Source organism: Myotis brandtii, unplaced genomic scaffold (assembly GCF_000412655.1).
Source record: "Myotis brandtii unplaced genomic scaffold, ASM41265v1 scaffold197, whole genome shotgun sequence".
Classification (NCBI taxonomy): Eukaryota; Metazoa; Chordata; class Mammalia; order Chiroptera; family Vespertilionidae; genus Myotis; species Myotis brandtii.
The window spans coordinates 1,614,404-1,621,165 of NW_005357346.1; positions in this window are offsets into that span (position 1 = coordinate 1,614,404).

The window sequence follows — 6,762 nt, forward strand, 5'->3', positions numbered from 1 at the left end:
CCTGCCTCGCCCTGCACCCCTGCCCAGCACCCGAAGCCCTCCCGGCACCCCAACCCAACCTTTTGGCCCACCGCTCCTGTGCGTGGCCCGCTCGCCGACGGGGAGAGGCCGGTGGGAGCCCGAACTACAACACACGCAGCCTGGATCCGCAAGCAAAGTAAATGCCCCGAGCGCCAGGCGGGGCGGACAGTCGCCCCGCCCCACGGTGTCACATCACCTCGTGATGACGACCCGCCGGCCAATCAGCGGGCGTCTTCTCCCGGCGCAGGAGCCAATCGGGAGCTTCCGTCAAGGGCGGGAGGCGGAGGAGGAGGCAGCGCTGGAAGGAGTCCGGGGGCTGACTCGGTGGAGGAGGACTAGGCGCCTCCCGGCGGGGCACGAGGAGGAGAGAGGGACTGGGGGAGACAAAGAGGCCCAGGTGACCCGTGAGTTTACCGATGCGCCCGAGGGGTACCCCTAGGGCCAGGTCCCACAGCGGAGGAGGTCCGATTTGCACCCTCGCACCAGCCCAGCTGTCTGTCGAGGTCGGACGCTGCCTTCAGAGCAGACACCGCCACGTTCCGTAAATGCGTGCTCTCTCCGCAGAGGAAACACACCCGAAGGGGTTCCAATCCAAATAAAGCGATTCCGTTAGATTCTGCTCTTGTGCAGTTGGAATCCCCCCACCCCCACGCCCCGACAAGTGAGGCGGGTGAGGCCGGGTGACGGAGCAGACGCTGTCACTCAGCATTCGCCCTGGGGCCACCACGTGTGGTTAGTCATTGCTGGACACACGCATTCAGTAGGCTCAGTGGGTTCCAGGTACCAAACTTGTTTTGAACGGTGTGTGCCAGACACTCATGGGCTCTGGGGTGTAAAAAATAAAAAAAGGGACACGGTCTCTGTTTTCAAAAGCACATGTGGTCCCTGGACGGTGTGGCTCGCTGGTGGGAACAGAGGCCCGCGCATCGAAGGGTCGTGGGTTCGAGTCCCTGGCAAGGGCACGTACCTGTGTTGCAGGTTCGCTCTCTGCCCTCGGTAGGGGTGTCCGTGCGGGAGGCAACAAGTTGATGTGTCTCTCTCACAACAATCTCTCTCTCTCTCTCTCTCTCTCTCTCTCTCTCTCTCTCTCTCTCTCCCCCTTCCACTCTCTAAAAAGCAAAGGAAAAAATATCCTCTGCTGAGGATTAGCAACAACAAAAATAGAGCACATGTAGCCCTGCAAGTCTTCCTAGACTAGAGGAAAAGTCAGCCCTGCTACTTCTTGAGAAAGAAAATTACCAAAAACAAAAAAACCCACACACACCCAACTCCGAATAGTCATTATTAAACTGAAATTAAAACTAATGGTTTCTCACAATAGATTTAATCTTAAATACAGTAAGTGTTAAATATTTGCTGAATGACTGCAGCTAACAAGCATTGAATATTTAAAATATTTGCTTTGCAAATGAATCCTTTTTTTTTTTTCAAAAAAAACTTGTAAATTTCCTCTGCAAATATGCGTTTCTAAACATTTATTTGGTCATTATTTCATTTTTCTCTGAATGAAAAAATAACTAAATATGGAATCCAAAGGCCTTCAGTCTTAGTTAAGAAGTTTATTTTATGGATTTCTGAAAAATTGGCTAATTGTATTGCATGTATTGCATAATATTCAGCACAACTTACTCAGTATTTAAGGGCATTTTTAAGTCCTTCATGTACCATGAAACCTACATAGCTCGCTCGCGCTCTCTCTCTCTCTCTCTCTCTCTCTCTCACACACACACACACACACACACACACACACACACACAAAGCTGTTCAGAAAAGGAATCCAATGGGTAGAATTTTAAATGGACCTTTCTTTGCCTGCTCGACTTGTACCTCCATTATACATGTTGACAGTAAACATTCAGGTATCTACAAACGTCCCACTCCCTTTCTGAAAGCAGAAACTGGCAGATTACATTGGGAGAGCATCAGATCTAGAGCTCTAGGCTACCTGGGTTTGAATACCAACTCCAGTACATACTCACTAGCTGCAGGACCTTGGGCAAGTTACTTATGTTCTATAACCATTCATGTTTCATAGGATTGCTCTTATGAGGATCAAATAAGTAAATGACACCTGGTGCGTGGTTTGGACATTCTCAACTGGTTAACAATTATTAAGATAGTCTGCTGTAGTGGTTAAGGGGCCAGACTCCAGGTCCCATTGGCCTGGATTCAAATCCTAGCTCTTTCACTTACTAGCTGCATGACTTTGCATTAGTTACTCTGTGCCTCAGCTTCTACAACTGGAAAATGAAGACTATTCTTCATGAAAATATTGTGAGAAATAAATGGCTAGAAAATATAAAGCACCTAAGTGGTGCCTGAGTGACCTCTGACCTATAGTAATACTCTGTAAATGTTACCCATAACCACTATCATCAACTCATATTTCCTCAAAGTCATATCTCAGTCTCATGTTATCTTAGATTTGACCCTATCTTGTCTATTCAAGGCTGCATGGATTGTCCTGGAATTACTCCAAGCTTTTCAGACTGGATTTATGATTGCAGAGCCCCTCCCTGGAGGGTGCTCTGTGGATGCCCCTTAAAGGGCAGCACACAATGGCGTCTACTAACTACTTTTGGCCTAACAAGAGGTAGTTTTCCTATCATTCAGTTGAATGAACCACCATGCGATATATCTAGACAAGAGTTAGATGATGTCTCTGTTGGACCACGTATATTGTGGTTAGGATTCATGAATTCCATGGAAGACTGAGCTATGTGAGATCTAGAATTTCTTCTGCTTTTAAGTTTCTGTGATTTACGAAAAGTAAAATTAGGTATTTCCAAGGAAAGCCATTAGACAAAATTCACATACCTATTTCAACCAAGTTGTGTAAAATAAAGAATGGAGTTCAGAAAGTGGGAAACTCAGCGGTATCTTTTTATTGTGTCATTCTAATCTATTAGCCTTACCTTCTCTCTCTGGAGGGTTGCATGGTAGATACTTATTAACCAGTTTAGGCATAAATCATATAAACATCATACATTCGGATGTATTAGTGTAATGTAACATGAACCTTAATCTCTGCCAGCGAGGGCACGACTGGGAGCATCACTTGGCTGGGAGTCCAGATGAGATTGAGCTATATTATGGGTGTGGAATGCCAAGTCTGAGAGAGATTTGAGTAAAGAATAGTTCAACGATATGAGATCTGGAAGCCAAGGTCCAAGAAGCTATTAGGAGTGATGTGGCTGTTCCTGGGCAAAGGTTTCCTGCAGTCTAAGAGGGTAAGCTGCAAAGCAGAGCAGTGCCACTAAATGTAAAATCAATTTTTCATGGGGCGGGAGTAGATTTTAGCAGCCTGGCCTTCAGAGTGCACCACTATTACCGTGCTCGGTTCACGTGAACGGCCACACCTATGCTGTTCTATTCTGTGGCATGATTACATTGGGAATGAAGGGATGGAGGAGGCTTAATCATTTTCAGGATCTCTTTAAGAAACTGACATCAAAATTAAATGACAAAAAATAGATACAAGACTTTCAAGGACATCCTGAAGCTTAATCTATATTAACTTGATGGTAATTCCACCTCTGCTCACCCCTCCCTTATCATCCTTGTTAGATGGGAACCTGCCCGGATTCAAGAATTGTTCAATAAAGCCAATTAGATCTTTAAATGTGCTCAGTTGAATTTTTGTTCTTTATACAACGTATATGTCTCTCCCCCTCCAAACTAAGCTTCAGTCTAAGTCATATTTCAATCTCCTGCTCTTAGTGTTCCCTGAAAGGAGACCTGGCCCTGAGTGTGTGGGTTCTGCCAGTAGTGTGTGGGTTCATGATTCACACAGAAGAGATTTCATAACACAAGTTCAGGTGATGTTGAGAGTACATTTATTAAAGCTGGGGACAGTGAAACAAGAAAGGGCCTAGGGTGGGAGAAACAGTAGGAGCCTAGGTGGGCTGCTTCGGCTCTCTAGAAATGTTATAGGCACGAAATGGACCTGGGTGGCGAAGCTGTCAGCTCACTGGAAAGGCAGAGAAAAGGGGGCCGTGGTGACAGGTTCAGAGGGTTAGCCTGAGATGAGCTGCCACTGCCCATTGCTCCCCTGGTTGCAAGTCCCCTGGGGTGCCTTAGAGTTTAGGAGATGCACACCTGTGGGGGAAGGAAAAGGGGAAGGGCAAGGCTCAGATGTGCTCCCAGGAGGTGTGTGCTGGATCCTTTGTTTTAAAGACTGGGAGTTTAGGGAGGATCTCAATAGAATATTCATCAGTTTTTTCAGGTGTGCCCTTTCAGGGCCATGGTCTCCACGGATTGGTCAGTGCTGAGACAGGGACCTAAGTCATTGTACACGGTCCTGGTGTCACCCACCTGGTTTTGCTGCTTTTCTGGGTCTGGAGCTGAAACGCAACCCAGGCCTAGCCCTTGCCAGTGTTGTCCAATGGTTAGAGCATCTGCCCAAGTACTGAGGGGGCTGAGGTTCGATTCCCAGTCAAGGGCAGTACCTGGATTGCAGGTTTGGTGTGAGTGCAGGAGGCAGCTCTGCTTAATACATAGAAACAAACACAGGGAAGCAGCCAAAATGTGGAGACAAAGAAACATGTCACAAATGAAAGAACAGAAGAAATCTCCAAAAAAAAAAAAGAATTAAATGGAGTGGAAGCAAGCAACCAGGTGTTAGACCAGTGGGGTCAGACCCGACGTGGGTTCGGTAACCTTGGTAGTTGAGTTCTGGCTAGGAAAGAATTCAGAGTCAAGACTCAAACTATAAGAGAACATTTATTTGGAAAATTACAGAGGTAGAAGAAATGGGCTGAGGAAACAAGTTATAGAGATAAAGGAAGGACCCTTGGAGCTTGGGAGTGAGGAAGGTAATGGCAATGCCTGGGTAAAGGGGGAGGAGGAAGGGAGAATGCGATGGGTCCTCTGTCCTAAGGGTTTTTAAGGGTGGCAATTTTAGGGGCAGATCTCAATAGAATATTCATCAGCTTTCTAGGTGTGTCCTTTCAGGGTCTAGATCTCCACTGATTGATTGGTTGGCACCAATACAGTGTATCCAATGCAACCGGTCCTGTGTTCACCCATGGTGTTGCTTGTCTGGTTTTGTTGCTTTTCTGGGCCTGAAGCTGAAATATAACCGAGGCCTAAATGTTATCTCTAGGGAGGAAAGATCAGGGGGTCTAAACCAAATGACCAGCGATACGCTAGGGGAGGAAAGGTCACCCTGGGGACCAGGTCCTGCCCTATAATTGTCCTTTGCTAGGTACCCAAAGCTTTCAGCCCTGGTGGCCTTCTGTACCTGGCCCATCATCCTTGCTCTGCTCGTGTCTCTCTAACTGCCTACCACACTTCTAAAGTGTGACGTCCCTCAAGAGAGCAACTCTGTGATCTGATGTCTACGAGACCACCCTCAAGAGAGCACAATCTTAACTCTGCTGGAATCCAATCCCTCTTTGCTTTCTCCCACCTTCATGCAATCTCGAATGCATAAAAGAAACTGCAAACTGTTATTCTCTGAAGCATTTGTCTCAATCTGTTGAGATCTCACTGCCAAGTGTAACCTCTGTTTGGACATTCTTATTTCAACATGTGCTCCTAACAGACTGGCTATCCTAGTATATAGATCCAAGTTCCCACAGCCCACTCTTTGGGCTTGATTAACCTGCTAGGAAGCACCATGCTTGGGTAAAAATTGCTATTTAATATTTTAACCCTGCTGACTTGGCTTCTGTAATTATTTGCTTGCTAAAATAATATAAAAGTTATTTTGATTTTCTAAACTTATATAAGTTATCCCATTCGACTGAATACTCCATTGATTGTGGTTTGAATACACCCATTGATAGTGATCTTACTGGTCTTTCGAAACACATTCACCTGAAGACCATGACAGCACAATTACTCTAAATGGCCTCAGTGGCTCCAGATAAAGTGTTTCCGTTGACTCAGAGGTCCCAAGACCCGAAACTATAATTAATCTTTGTAACTAACTTGCTCAATCTAAGCTTCTGTAACAAACTGCTTTTTGCAAACCAGGTTCCTCATTCCAAACCTTGAGATGTAATCAATACCTTTGTGATATTTGCCTATATAAGTCTGATGTTTCGGCCAAGAGGGCACTACGAGATTTGGAGAGCATTGCCCCCTCGTAGTAGTCCCGGCTTTGAAAGAAATGTGGCTCCTTAATTCGACTTCTTGAGGCGTCCTTGTGTGATTCGCGGGGTACAATACAACAGCTAGAGCAGCTCCTAGGACTCAGGAAAACATTTTACTTAGTTGATTACCAGTTTATTATAAAAGGATATGATTCAGGAACTGCCAAATGGAAGAGACGTAGGAAGAAACATAATGGGCAAGGCATACGGGAAAGGGTGAGTGCAGAGCTACCATGCCCTATGCCAGTGATGGCGAACCTATGACACGCGTGTCAGAGGTGACACTCGAACTCATTTTTTTGGTTGATTTTTCGTTGTTAAATGGCATTTAAATATATAAAATAAATATCACAAATATAAGTCTTTGTTTTACTATGGTTGCAAATATCAAAAAATTTCTATATGTGACACGACACCAGAGTTAAGTTAGGGTTTTTCAAAATGCTGGCACGCCGAGCTCAAAAGGTGCTCCATCACTGCCCTATGCGCTACTCTCCCTGCAAATCCATGAGTTCACTAGCCCAATAGCTCTCCCAGCCCAGTCCTTTTGGACTTTTATGGAGGCTTCATTACATAGGCACGATTAATTAGATCATTGGCATAGGTGATTGATTCAGCCTCCAGCCCCTTTTCCTTCCCTGGA